Raw genomic sequence first — 15,338 nt, forward strand, 5'->3', positions numbered from 1 at the left:
TGTTCAGTCAGTTCTAGTCTGCCATTAGCCAATTCTGCATTGATCTGGTGATACTATCTGAGTGGTTTTTGCTGTGTTGGTGTAATTTCTTTGCACGGAATACAGCTGGTGTATCACCTGAGTCTTTGTGCCAGTGGGGTACAGCTTGAAGGTAGATATAAAAGCCCTTTGACATAAAAAGTCAGACAGTGTTCAAGCTGGATCCTTGGCAATGGTAGCCTTGCAAGAACTGTATAATCTCTCCTCTTATCAAACAGATTTCCTGAGAACAAATCTGATCCGAGGCCTCTAGCTGTAGTTAAAATGATTATTCTGCGATCTCCTACATGTTTGTGTAGCGGTGCTGGCTCATGTTATGGATATGGGAGGGGTGATAATTGGCGGGAGAGCGGATAAGAAAAATATTTCCTATCTGAGCAAGTCATTCCATGTTTTCTTCAACAACAAAGTCAGCATGAGAAATCTCTTTTCCTCCTCATTCATTCATTCATTCATTCATTCATTCTTGCCCACCCTACTCCGCAGACACCACCCTTATAATGGTGATGATGGAACTGCTCATGGGTTATGCTGCAAACCAGGTCACTGAAATGGCTCCATGCATTCCTGTACAGCATTACTGAGGGCATGCAAGACTGTGGAATGGCAGAGAAATGAGCAGCTCTTGGGAGGGGCAAGTGAGAGTTTCAAAACAACCTTTTCCAAAGAGAAAATATGTTATGAACTACATCCTTCATCACTGCTTACACAACCATTTCCATGGGTAATTGGCTGCAAGAGCCACGAAAAAGATAGATTTTGCCCAATAAGCACACTGTGTACAAGAGAGATGTTTTGAGAGGATAAGGAAAGTGAAGCAAGTTGCATGTAGACTTGGAGAAGATGGCAAAGCAGAACTTTGACTAGTTATCTGTTTGGCTGTTGTGGGCTAGGACTTGGAATTTTTTTTTTGTGAAAAAAAAAAGAGTACTTGTAAGGGATTTGATTCATTAGAAAGACGTGTCTGGTGTCTTTTCTATATGTAGAGAATCATGGCAGAGAGACTGAAAGGAGTCAATGAATTGTTGAGGTCAGTTGGCATCATTAACTATTCCAAATGGGAGTTGTTATATGACCTGGGCTGTGCAGAAGATCATCACGATCCTGAAATACTTGCCCATTGAAGCAGAAGTTCTAGTGCAGATGTGTTGGGCCACACAGAGCCTTGAAGATGAAAAACGTGAAGAGGATTGCACACTGATGCTATCCCAGTAACAAAAACTTTATGGTATTCACTGTAAATGTCTCCTTTTCAGGGAGCTCAAACATTGGAGGTGTGAGAGTGCTTTCTTTCCATCTAGCTCTTAGATGCATATTGGGCAATAGCCTCTCCAGCTTACTCAGGGTTTGGCAGGTAACTTCTTTCTCATGAGTACCAGAGCTATTTTTAGATAATGCAACTGGCACACTTCTACAGGCCCATTAATGAGTTAGGAATGCTCTTCTCAAGAATGTGTATTTGTTCCTTCTTTGAGGCAAGCAAAATTGTTGGAGATCAACAGAGAGATTTATGAGCCTCCATGAAAGTGGTTGGTTTCCCTGGCATTGTTCTCAGTAGGGATGGTATAGGAAGGGACACGATCCTCCCCCCTTGTGTGAACCCCGAGAATAAGTCTTTTACAGATAGCAGCTATGGGAACCAGTGCTTTAGTACTTGCCTGTCAATAAAATATTCAATATTCCCTTTGGAATGTGCCTGCAGACTGTTCTTTGGGATTTAGAAATGCAGAAGATGATAACAGGAAATCAAAAAAGCCACCGCATTTTGACAAGGGCAGTGCATGCATTCACCTCTGAGGAGACGGGGGGTTTTCCCACATGCTTTATGGAAAGTTCTGAATTAAAGTTTCTTAACAATTGTGAAGAGAGCTCACTGACCATTCTCACTGCATGATCTTTCTTCCCTATAAGCAATTCACTCAAAGGAAGTGTAAATCCAAGTTGAGTGTACAACGGCAAAGTTTCAGCTTTCTAATTTCAAGGACTCATATGTTTGTAGACTGAATGTCTGGCAAGACTTTACTGGATTGTTTACTAAACTATTTTGATGGCTGTGATACTGAGCAAGAGATCATGATCTCACTGTGTTTGATGCTTTAGAAGAACAGAATGAAAAGGCAATGCCTGTCCCCATAAAGCATGCACTCCAAGTATTAGACAGCAGACACATGTAAAGGTACAAGTGAGGACAACAGACATCTTGTGGAAGCATGCTCAGAATGAGACAGGGAACTTGGCCTCTGCACATACTAACCCTTGGGTTGAGACTTCTGTTTTCATCTTGTCAAGCAAGACTTTTTCAATGAGAAAGAAGAGGGAGCTCTGCAGCTGTGTATGGGGTGTCTTCTAAGTGTGAGGGTTACCAGGGAAGAGTGGGAATGAGGTGGTGATAAAACTGTGGTCAGAGCCTGGGAAGAGGCATCATAGGAGAGGGTTGCTGGCACCTACACTGCTCTTCAGGATCTGATCCCGCTATCATGCAAACAGGTGGCAAAACTCCTAGTGAGCTGAGCAGTGCCCAGTGGGAGCAGCAGAGGCCTGGGGACCAGATGCCATCCTTGAAGCCATTTGTTGGACCTGCCAGGCATCTGGTAGGGAGAGAGTCCGTCTGCTTGCCTGAGAGGCAGGAAGCAGCAGCTGGCAGGCTCCTTAGTATACACCTCACTCCCATTCCAAAATTCCTGGGTGGTCGGGCCTACTGCCGTGTGCAGAGCAGCTTGTGCCTGGGTGCCTCCACGCTAGCTATGGCACATAAGTGCTTCTTGTGGCACTGGAGAAGGGAGATAAGGTTTTAGGACAGTGGGGAAGGACCTTAAAGATGTTGTAGGGAGCCCGGGAGAGAGAGGGATAGCTGAGGGAGGCAGGAGAGGAACTGAGTGGGTGATGGAGTGAAGTGGGTGGGCTGTTGGGGGACCCCGACATGCTGTACTGGTGGTAGAGGTGGGATGGGTCTACTGCAGTACTGCAGTCAAGCACAGCCTGTATTTGAGACGTATAGTATAGTGTGGGAAGAATCAGTGAAAAGAGAGGGACACCCCAAGAACATTGCAATGAAAGGGTGGCTTGAAAGAGTTGTTTCTTCATTTGAGGAAGATAACAGAGGTGTGGGGGGGATAACAGGCAGTGCTCTGTTTCCTGAGATATTTGCTGTGCCTGTCGTTGCTGTTTCTAAGTGACATGTAGTGCACCAGCACTGCTAGGAATTTGAATGCGCTGCCACCACCTTCATAACTGGTTATGCCCTGGTTTAATGCTGACTCTGATCAGCAGTTTTGCTCTGGATTGGCTTAGAATACTGAGCTTCAATTAGTAAAAATAAGGTTAGAAAAAAATGCTTTGCTGCAAAGAAACATCAGTGCTGGTAAAACTAGACCTGCAAAGAATGGTGAGTCTGATTCAAGTGTATGTTTGATCCCAAGCATATTTTGTATAAGGACTGCTTTCCCACAGTCTTTGTGACAAAGTGACACTAAACTATTGTTTACACTCTTTGGGGCTTAGTTTCCTGCTTCAAATTTCTATCTTTGTCCATATTAAAGATGGCAAAGTTCTTTATTATGTTACAGGCAGCCATATAATATATGAGTCCCTTGGATTACTTTTTTTTTTTTTTTTTTTTAATCAATTAGAGTAAATCAAGCAAACAGACTGAGGATGGAGCATTGCTATCAGAAGTTCTATTCTTCAGCAAAGAAAACCCTTTGGTCCCAAGCCCCAGACACAAATGAAATTCTGTGTTAACTTCGATTTTGATAGAGTAATAAAAATTGAGGACCTGTCTCAGTCTCTTCCACTCTAGTCCAAATAATCACATAGTTTTAATGCCCCTCCTGCACGTTCAAGCTGTAATATGAGCTGCAGACTTCAAGCACATAGCTTGAAGTGCCCAGGTAAGAAAAAAATGCTGTAACTGACTTTTTGTAGACACTTAGCTTGCAAGGGGGTGTTTATGTAAGATACAGTAGCAACCTGTTTTCCTAGCAAAGAATTGCGCTTTGAAATCAAAGGTGTTAAACCTTGGCTTGTCATCTGTCTTAGCAAGATCTTACTCTTTTTTAACACCAGAGACATTGCTAAACCTACATAATCCTGAAAAGTAAATTTTAAATGTGATTTATGATTATGATTAAATTATTGTATCAAGTTGCTCTTTTAAAACCCTTTGTTTTCCAGTGAAGGTAGGGCCGTAAATATCCTGGGAATAGGATAACTGGGATGACATTGCATAGTTTATTCTAAAAGCTTTTTCATTTCAAAGACAATTAGAAGGAATAACACACACACACACAAAAAGCAAACAACAACAACAAAAAAAAACTGTCACACAAACAAATCCCATGTAAAGTTTAGTTATCTAATGTCAGTAGATAAAAACACACACACACATACACACACAGCCTCCAAACAAAAAACAACAACAAAAGAGAAAAGAAAGTTAAGCACAAAACAGCCTGTATGAGTCAGAAAAAGAAGGCACAGATTCAAGTTTTAACTGTGAGAACAAAAAGCTTTCAGAGAGACTGTCATCTTCCTAGATGCAAAATGCATGGACTCTAAACTGTAACATTGCTGGGAACTCAAATGAATCTTTTGCCCCTTCCCCTTACTCACAGGGGGCATTGTGATAAAATGAGAATAATGTGTATGCTTTACAAAATAAATTTATCAACACCTCATATCATGGTTTGCAGCTGCTGAAGGTCTGGATTATATTCAAGAGATTGTAGGAAGTCATGCAAAACAAACGTGAAAACGTAAAACAAATGTTTTTTCCAGTGTTACCCATCATAGCAGTGTTTTCATTTCAGTGCTGCCGTCTTGCTATAACCCTGGATATGAACTTGCAATCAAATGTGTGCACATGTGTGCAGCAACTTGCTAAAGCCTTTGCTGATAGACAAGCACCAGTAAATGTTCTTGGGCTGGTTGTGTAGAGTGCTGCTTAAGCAAACTCCCTGCTTGCAGCTGAGGAAGAAAAAATGTTGCATTTCTCCCAGACTGGCTCCTCTACACTGGTCACCCCATTCCCTTCAAGCTTCCTCAGTTCCATCCGGGACATCTCTTCCTCTCCTATAACTGATATTCCTTTTCTGATTCCCCATGCTTACATGCCATTTTGAAGCATGTCAAGATATTGTAAAATATCATAAAATAATCTGTGCCAGATGAAAACATAACTCATGCACAACAATTTGTGCATGGAATTTTGTCTGCTCTTCAACAGACTTAGAGGTATTTTGAGTGCACTGGGGAGGCATTGTGTAGTATGGGCTGTCTACAGAGACAGTTCAGAGAATAAAGATTTAGCTTTATTCTCTCAGGGAGAGAGAAGAGGAGCCCTGGGCTTGGGGAAGATTGTTGCTGGGGAGAGTGGCCCCACCACTTATGTTTGGATGGGTAGAATAGACGGTGCAGGTCTCCACAGACTCCCAGGAGTGCTCTTTGCAGGCATGGACCTTGACAGTGATCATGCTGCAGTAAATTAACTGCTGGGTTCACCCAGAGAAATCAGGAGTTCAGTTAAAGTTCAAGAGTTGTCCTCAGTCAGCCAGGGTTCTCCTGGCATTTTCAACAGGATTTTGAAGTGTATGACTCTGAAGTGCTCTAATCACAGGAACAGGACAACAGGAAACCTCCTCTCAGGAGAACTGGTCAGAGGGAAGGGCTGGCTTAACAAAAGTAAACAAAAATGCTCTAATTGTCTGAGCGGGAAAGTGGGAGGGAGAGCTGGCAGTTCCATGCTCATTGAGACTGCTGAATGTCCCTAGGAGGTCAGAAGAGTGTGATGGGATCTTGGTGTCCTGCACCATTTTCATGTTTGTCTCGTGAGTAATCTTTTGTTGAACTGCCGGATCCTCTGCACTCCAGGAATATGTAAGCTGAGCAACAAAATTACAGTTCTGTCTGGTCCTTTTGTCATCGCACTGAGAGATAGCCCAAGGGCCTGACAAAATTGGTTCCAGTGTCTTTTCTCAAATACTCAGTTATATAATTTCTCCTTTTCTGTCCTTTTTTTTTTTTTTTTTTTTAGATGGATATAGTATATTTGATTGTGACCAGAATTCAGTGCTTATATTAAAAGTAGGGACTATATTTGTGTAAGACAAAAAGCAAACAAGCCTAATTTTCCATTGGGTAATGCCATAAATGTGTTTGCACAGTGAGTGCTTAAAAGCACATTGTGTTCCATACAGACAAATAAAATACATGGCCCTGCCTGAAGGAGTAGAGACCATAGCTTGGTTTTATGCTGGGCAGGTGTTTTCTATCCTGGCTGCATTATAACACCAGCCAATTTAACAATAAAAAGCTCTTGAAAACTCAACAACACAGTCCAAAATGATGAGCAATTTTCATTAGTTTGAGCTTAAGCATTTTCTTCAGTATAAACTTCTTGGACTGCTGAGTAGGAGATGGATCCAAAAATGAAACAGAATAACGCTTCTCTCCAGCTCTACGAAATCTCTGTCGGGGCCAAAGGTTTGAGTGAATGTATTATATGAAAAAACAGCTTTCATCTAGTACAGAAGCTCTATTGTGCTTCAGAAAGAGTTTTGGAGTCATCTAAATTTTTACTTCTTACCCATGAGTACATAGCCTCAAACAGCTCGTTTTGAAGCTGGAAGTCTGTAATCAGAACGGGTCAGGCCAGAATTGTTCCACCGGTATGGATATATGTTTATTTTTACTTTAAATTGTAACATCAGCCGAAAAATGAGAAGCCCGCCTAAAAGGTTATCAGATCTAATGCACTTTTACTGGGATAAGGAGGAAATACAGCAGTGGTAAACAAATATAAGAACCTATTGTGACTGCGGCTTAGAATCACCAGGAGACCAATTAACACCTTTTTGTTAGGATTAACCATTATGATGTTTGCTGCAAGAGCCTTAAATTGGTACTTTCTTGTAGTTCAAAGTGTGACTACATTGCAGTTATAAGGGAAGTAGAGATCAAAGCTCCCAGAACAAATAATTACATGAAGGTAAATTCCATCTGATGTAGGAAGCTGCAGAAGCCTCCAAAGAATAGCAAATAGTCTGGCAGGGAGCAGCGTGTAGGAGTGTGAGCAATACAAAAGGGAGGCTTTCAAAGGGAAAACGCCTCCCCTCAAAATGATGGAGTGAATCGGCTGGTCTGAAACCATTTCGTTGTACGGGGCTGCTCTTTGCTGTGTCAGCAGTTCCATTATGAAGCTTTATTTTCGGAGGTTCATCACTCAGATGAACCAGTGCTAATACGTGGCATAGAAAGTCTGTGTGGGGTCTCTTTCTTCGGCTGGGAATTTTAAAGGTAATTAAGAAGGAAAAAACCCATTGTGCTATATTTGGTGACTGTTTTATTTTCTTGATGTTGGTCCTATGCCCAGGAGGGGAGGTTGGAGGGTGGGAATAATGGAATTCCCCTCATTGCCTCTATGTTCCTCTTGAGGCCTTTCAGTGGTGGTTTGCCAATGAGAAACTTGTATTTAAATAAATACCTCTGGAATTAATTGAAGTCTCAGCTTTGATGTACTATGTGTCTAGATGATACTGTCTCTCAATTTAGACTCTGGGCCTAAAGTAGAGGGGAATTTCTATTTTTTTCACCTAAAATACGGGAAAAAAAAAACCTCAAGCCTCCAGGCCATAAGTAAACAGTTATGCTGTTTTAGTGGTTTTCTGAATGAGTCATTGTTTTATTTATTTATTGAATTTTGCTGAAAAACAGCAATGAAATGGGTAAGTGACAGCTGAAGAAGTCAGCTCAAGTTATTATAGCCTCAAAGAATTATGGGTTATATAAGGAAAAAAAAAAAGCAAAATTTCAGGGAAGCTCAGATTTTCTATTCTATCACTTTCAAAGCTTACTATTTCTGTGTTATTTATTTTTTCCAGCTTGAAGGGTGCCAAAATCTACCTTTAAAGTAAAGGGTTAAAGTGGAGGGAAATGTGTAGTGGAAGGATAAATATTTTGAATTTTTATGTGTATGAGTGAAAATTACACAGCATAAATGTACCTGTCCTGAAAATGAAATAAATTATTAAGACCTCTATAAATGACACTGCAATTACTCTCCTTCTAATTAGAAGCTAGGAACCTGTAATTCCATAAGCAGCCTCCTCCTTATTCTCTTAGGTTATAAAAGATGTATTCCTTCAAAGGCTGGGCGTCATGGAATAATAAGTTAACATTTCAGTATGGCATTGACTCACCTGTTTTCTCTCAGCTTGCATTCAGCTGACCCCCTGTATTCATGTCAGCTCCTCAGGCAGATAAAATATTTGTCATACAATTAAATATTTATTGTGTCCTGAGGGTATTCTGAGTGAAATCTGCACTGATTTAGAAAAAGGTGTGTGTTAGCTGAACTGGGCCAAAAAGCTGCACTGACAGCCTTCTTGCAGCTCAGTTCAACCTCTCATCAATTTAACTTAAATTGCCAGGCATCAGTATAAATACTACTACATACAGTGCACTTTTAATGCCAGAGGTTTGAAGCTATTTGAATAGTACACTAGTAAAGATGTTGCTACATTTTCCCAATGCATTGTTTAAAAGAAAAGGATCTAGGCCTAGCTATTTTTCTTCCCCTCCCACGGGCAACACAGGGATTAACTGCCACCTTCTTCGTCAAGAGACAAATACCTCCCCTCCCTCCCCAAATTCTTTTTTTCCGACTGGAAAACTGTAACTACAATACTGACTGTAAAGTTAGCATTCATCAGAATGATTTTATTATTAGAATGAAATGAACATTTTTCTCTATTTTCTTCATTTCTCTCCTTGAGCTGCTGGTGTGTCCCTGGGGTTATGCGGGTGCCGCTTGCCTGGGGGATGCTGCTGAGGGAAGGACAGCACCTGAGTGTGGGGGATGGCATGTGCCCAAGTCCCTCCTAGGGAAAAACAGGCATGCCTTCTTCCCTCTGCCATCTAAAAATGAAAGTGAAAGGAGAGTGTGACGCTGTGTGCTGAGGCCAGCCGCAGCACCCCTTCCACCTTGTCAAGCCTCTTGTCCCATGGCCACTCTGGCGAGGACATAGCATCGTCCTTAAAAACTAGCGTATAGACCCAACCAAAAATGCTTGTGATGTTCATGAGGTGAAGGCCCAGCCTCCCTGTGCCCAGCATCACACGACCTCGCTGCGGAGCCTCCAGCCCCACCATGGGGACACAGCTGACTGGGGTGAGTGAAGAGCTTCCCAGCGGCTAGTTGGCACCAGCAGTGAGCAGAGGTTTCCTGCTTCTTTCCCTCGTCTCCGACTGCAAGGCCTTTTCTAAAACCAGCAAATCTGGTGTTTAGGTAAGTCTGATGTTTTGACACCGGCTGACAAAAGCCAGGAAACGAGCACTTTGCACTAACCCTGGGCACCTTGCTAACTCCACCGTGTTTGTTTTCACAACAGCCTGAGCTAGGGACTGAATTTAACTTACGAATTTCCTGGCTTTTGTCAGTTTGCCTTACAGCCATAACCTGGTTTGAACGTATTTCTTTCTGTATTTAATATTAATGTTGGAAGTGGTATTTACAATAGCCATCTTCTAATGAGTGGGAAACACTACAAAGCCTTTCTGGAGGGGGAACATAAAGTGTTTGAAATTGGTAACAGGCATGGGGGCTGTTGGCAGAGGATCACTTACAATATGTGATCTTTTTGTTTTTACTCATTAAGAGGTCAGTTTCACTAAAAAGAATAGTTTTTACCCTCTTAGATGCTCTTATCACAAAAAAAAAAAGAAAGAAAAGGCTATTATTTTACTTGCTGTCTTGCAGAATCAGAAAGGAAATTATTTGTATCAAAGCAATTGTGAAGAATGTCTTGAAAGACCATTTGGAAATAAAGAGTACAGTTGTTAGAACATGTAAAGGAGAAACTCTTGCTTGGTTCACTTTGATGAATCTGACCATAGCATCTCTTGATGTCTCTTTTTCCCCTCTGTTTGAGGTCTGAATATAAAAGCCTGCAATCCCCTTGGCAGTTAACAGGAGACTCATTCTCACATGAGTTGTGCAAAATTCATGCTTCCCTTGAAGCCAGTAACATTACTCACAGGAGATGATTTCCCAACAGTGTATTATCACAGAACTCAAGCTTCATCTAGAACAACGTTTATGTAGTCAGTGAAACGGTCTCACTTCATTACTCATTCTAGAACAATTCTCTGTAGTTATGAATGTGGTTGTCTAGGAATTTGAAAAATTAAAGGGAGCAGGCAGAAAAAAATTTATATGTCATCAGAAAAAGTCTGGAAGAAGACAACTCGGAATGACTCTGAATTATGGTTTCTCAGAAAGAGTGCTGAATGCCATGGGTGCTGAGTCACAGGCACTGTGACCTTTCCCTGCGCTTCTGAGCCAGGTCCTGGCATGCTATATCAAGTGCAGTGCATTCACTTCTGTATGATCTTTTTTTCTCCTGTGATGCATCCATAGGGCACGTGCGTGTGTAAGAAGTGCTTCCTGTGCAGTTCCTCCACCTTGTGATTGAACTAGGTGTTGTTTTTTTTTTTTGTTTTGTTTTGCTTTTTATCTATATCTGTTTACAGCTGGAGAAGAACTCTTCTGCTCTTTGCTGAGGTAGTTATAATGGAGATGCTTTGCAGAGAAGTGATTTCTCCCCTATTTCCCAGTTAATATGAAGCTCTTGCCTAAAAAGCGTAGTGAAAGAGCCCTCTGCAGCTGGCTCAGTTTCCCAGTGCTAAGTGACCTGCCTCAGCACAGTCATCCAGCTCCCTGGCCTTTCTTCTCAGGGCTTGTTATGCGCCGCACAAATTCGAGTCATGTTTTCATCTGGCACAGATTATTTCACGGTATTTTACAATATAGTGACTGTTATTGCAGGACACAGAATGGTCGATGGAGCCCCCATGTCTCTGCTTCTGCTGTTATCGGTGCTCGCACGCAGCAGCAGCTTGTCTTTATCTGGGCCCAGTGGTGTGGGGGGCACCATGCCGCAGGCCCTGTGTGAGGCAGCGCTGGGCCTGGGAGCTGGCTGGGCCAATTTCCCAAGAGATGGAGGGTTTTGTTCTCCCAAAGAGGCATCCCGAGGCATTGTGGAAGCCTGGCAGGGCAGCGAGCTGACACAGGTCTTGACGCTGCCTGGAGAGATTGTGCTCAGACCCTGGAGATAGAAATTGTCATTTGCTTGTTAGCCTCCTGCTGGCAGAAGCTCTATCCCCCTTTGTTTTGAGCTAAAGGTTCCCTTTCTCTCTCGCAGCTCTTAAAGGTTTTTCCGTAAGAACAAAATCAGGGGTTGCTCCGCAGAAGAAAAGGGTTTTTGAACAATGGGTAGATGTACAAAGGGGTGAATGACAGGCTTCGGCTGCCTGACAAGCAGCTGGAGTGAGGGGCCTTTGAGTGTGCAAATAGAAATCATTGTGCTGGGTGTTTGCGGAGTTACTTATTCATTAGGTCTCTTTTCACTAAGTTAATGAACTTACGCAGCCTGATCCTAGTTCTAATTTAGCTGGTGTCAGTCATAGTCCTGCAGAGTCTGGGACAGATCTCTGGATTTCTAAACTAACCCCGAGTGTTACTCAGGCCACTACATTTTACTCGCAAACTGGCATTTGGCTGAGGTGAATGTCTTCCAGCGTTTCTTCAGAAAGGCTTTTGGGCTTGACTTAAAAGCAGAGAGAGAGGAGGATCTACTTGTCCTCTGATAGCTTGTTGGAGAATTTGACAGCCCACCTTTTTTATACATATCTTCTTTAAGAGTATCTGGCTTCACCTTTTAGCTATTGTTTCTTGCAGTGCTTTATCCAACCAGCTAAAAAGTGCTTTAGCATCCAGCAGTGCTCAGACTGTATCAGAACCTTTCACAGCTGTATTTTTTAAACAGATTTGTGATTCTTTCCAGCTTCTTCTTCAGTTTTCCAATGTCCCTTTCAAACAGAGATAGCTGAACGCTGCACAGTATTCCAGGGTATTGCTACTGGCAGTGCTTCATACACAAGGAAATTTTGTAAAACTTTATTTACTCACCCAATTAGGGTGAGTAAATAAAAAAGTAAAAGGGTGAGTAATAAAAAAGTAAAAATTGTACATTCACAATTTACAATAGTATTAAATTAACCAGGATACCGAGATACCTCTGCACAAAAGGCTTATGTGATTGCAAAGTGCTGTTGATTTTGAATAGGAAAAAAAATAACAGCCTTATTAGTCTAATTTTCTTTAGGGTTCAGGCATGTTCACCTAGGGTTTCTACTTCAAAATGTGTAGGTAATGTGAAATTTGTGTCCAAACCAAGAGCCAAGAGTTGGAAAAGCTTTGAAACAAGCAAAAGAAATTGTTATGGGGTGCACATTCAAGCAGAACACTGTAGAACTGCTCAATACACAGTTCACAGCTTCATCTCTCTGTGTCTCTGTCTTTGTTTTCCTCTTGCAGGTTTGTTTGTTTGTTTGTTTGTTTTCCTTGTTCTGTCAGTTTATGACAAACCTGTATAGTTCCTGGTATGCAGGGCATCCTAGTCAGTCAAGAACTATCTGTAATGGCAACATGGACATGTGGGGTCAGATCGTGGGTTCACTCTGACCTTGAGGCTGTCCGCAGGGCTATTGCATATGGGAGCTGTGGGGCTGGATGCATCAGAAGAGTGTGTTGAGGAGATGATGTGGGGTTCTGCTGCACTGGTCCCACTCCAGAATGGTACCAGAGGAGAAATTTGCTAGGGCAGCTTAGGCTTTGCATGCACTTTGTGTGCATCTTACTAATCACACTTTGGTTGTTAAATTGCTGTAGTCATAAGGGTTTAAGGAATACTTTCCCTAGTTCTAACCATTATTGATGTTACTGGAAGGATGTTATGTTTCCAAAATTACACAAACTAAAATGAGAAGAAAGATGTTCATATGAGAATTGGACTGTCCAGGAGGAGACTGCATCTGTCTGTATTCAAATTCAGTTTATATTGATAAGTATTTCCAGTGTTAACAAGCCAACTGAATTGTACAAAAGCTTCTGGAAAATGATCATCAGAGCTGATAATAAGTTCATCGTTCTATTTTCTTAATATTTCAAATTGGGAGAAATACAAGAAAATATTAATTTTGTAATTGGAGGAAACACAAAAAATCCTCTGCTGACTTGACAGCAATTGCCTCACCACTCTGTGTGTGAAGATTCCTTAGTACTAGAAATATCCTACTGATAATTGCTTCAGCTCCTGTACTTTGTAATGTCAATTAATCCATTAAATGGAGTATGTAGGTTTGGTCCCTGTGGTGTCATAGGGGAACGATTATAAAGTGTAGATGATAGAAGGGTTGTAGCATCTGAACAGTGTATACAAAACTGGTGCTGGACGGGGAAGAGTTAGTGAAAGCACATAATTGAGGTGGGAATGCTGCTCAGCTGAGGGCTAATTGAAATGGCTTCTGCTGGGAGGAACAGGTATTGGTTGAGAAGTGGAGGCAACTTGTGACTTACCAGCGCCTTTCTGTGACAATGTAGTCAACGAGAGAAAGAATCTTGCTTGCTCTACCTTGCATGTTGGTACTGTGAGATATTGATGTAACTCAAGCTGAGTGTTACAGGTGACTCAATGTGAGAGCTACTTGTGTCTGGAAGGAGGAAGACTTTCTTCCTCTTTGTCTCCCTCATGGCTACATACTTTCTGTTCTTGTTTCGTTTTTGTCCCTGAGAGCCAGTTTAGTGCACTCATCCTGTAGAACATTAACTTAGTCATCCCTCACGTACTCCAGAAAGAAAAAAAGTAAACAGCTCTCCACTGGGTTAGCAATCTGAATCAACTCGGGAGGGACTCTAACAAAGTGCCAGGGAAGTGGAAACTAGTGGACAAAAGCAGGATGAGAGAAGGAAGGAGAAAGAAAGTGGGGGTGACAGGTGGTTCGGAGTCTCAGTATGCTCTAATACCTATTTGAGAGTCCCGATGAGTGCAGTAGGACAAATATAGATGCTGAACAAAAGAAGACAGTCCAACTCTGATTTTAGTTGTGTTTCAGTTATTTCAGATGTTGGCATTGAAGTTCTCAGCCAGAGATTTGCATCCATGGACATGGTTGCTGATGGCTGTGTGGGAGAAAAATTGAGGTAAGGTGACTAAAGATGTCGAATTACCATGGGACTTTGTAGAGGCTGAACTTGTGTATAGGTGCCTGAGCTCTCTTACCAGATGCTTGATGTAGGTCTTAACTCTCCAAGAGATGAATTTATTGGTTCTGGTGAGGCCCTTGTATGTGGCTGAAGCCTTCTTCTGTATAGAATGTTAACTTTTTAAAAATCCTACTCTTCCTCTTATTTAAGCAGTAAATATAGCTGAATAACTTTTTCAAATATTTTTAAATGTGCATATAGGGCCTCTTCTAATGAGTATTTTAGAAAGTGTCGTGGTGAATTGTATAGAGTGTACTGAAATAACTGGTGCTGAAGATCAGCATCTACACTATGTGCATTTTGTATTATCTATCTATGTATCTACTATCTATCCATTTATCAACTATTTGTCTGTTTATATTACACTTCTGAGAAGATCCACTCTGGTCCTGCGAGCTGAAAGCCCATTTTTGCTTAAAGAGTACTGGGTATGCTCTCAGAGTGTAGCCTCTAGTTTAGTTTCATCAAAAGGGATCCAGTTCTCATGCTGTGAGACCACCTGAAGTGCAAATCAAAGTACTGTTGGTGGGGACTATCAGAAGATTTGTTTCTGACATGTGTCTTGTGCACACTAAATTGCTAATGTAGCTTCTTGATGATGTTACTTTGGAAATTAACATCAATAAATATAGTTAAAATTACTTTCTTTTTCTGATGCATTACAATGTCTTGTTTTAGAGACAGTCAGGAGCCCTAGATCTGTTTTGCAAAGTATGTCAGTCGTGGCTATGGAGGATTAACATTTGCTCCTGCAAAACTTCAGGCAACATTTGGGATTTGTTGTAGTACGTGGTAACCGACAACATATGAAAAGGTCTCCAGACTTGGCTCCCAAAAGATAGGCTTCACTGAGAGGAGTCAGGATGGAGTTTAAATATAAGGAACAGAAATACAGCCCTGAAGGAACTTCTCTGAAGTCTCCAGCAAAGTTGGTGAATTGTCTTAAGAATCCAGAGGAACTGCCTTTTTACTGAGCAGTATTTTATAGTGATATAATTACACAATTCTTGCTGGAATACAGTGGGATGTTCTGCCATGATTTGGATCACAGTGTGAGCTGACTAATGAACCAGGAGTCAGAAGGGATCTGCTGGTCAAGGAGTTTCAGTAGAAGAACCCTATTTATTTTCAATAAAAGCAAGTATTGATTTTCTTTTTGAGGTTCTCAAGGAAGGAAAAGAAGGGATCACACAAGCCT

General features: G+C 41.6%; 1 long non-coding RNA gene across 1 annotated transcript in view; it reads left to right on the forward strand.

The window, feature by feature from the left end:
• The first annotated feature begins 6,125 nt into the window (after positions 1–6,125).
• LOC118251404 (uncharacterized) overlaps positions 6,126–15,338 on the forward strand; it is a 50,754-nt gene continuing 41,541 nt past the window's right edge. The window contains exon 1 of the long non-coding RNA XR_004779802.2: positions 6,126–9,322. This is a non-coding gene — a long non-coding RNA (uncharacterized LOC118251404). The remainder of the gene's footprint in view (positions 9,323–15,338) is intronic.

Source organism: Cygnus atratus, chromosome Z, assembly GCF_013377495.2.
Source record: "Cygnus atratus isolate AKBS03 ecotype Queensland, Australia chromosome Z, CAtr_DNAZoo_HiC_assembly, whole genome shotgun sequence".
In the NCBI taxonomy this organism is placed as follows: domain Eukaryota; kingdom Metazoa; phylum Chordata; class Aves; order Anseriformes; family Anatidae; genus Cygnus; species Cygnus atratus.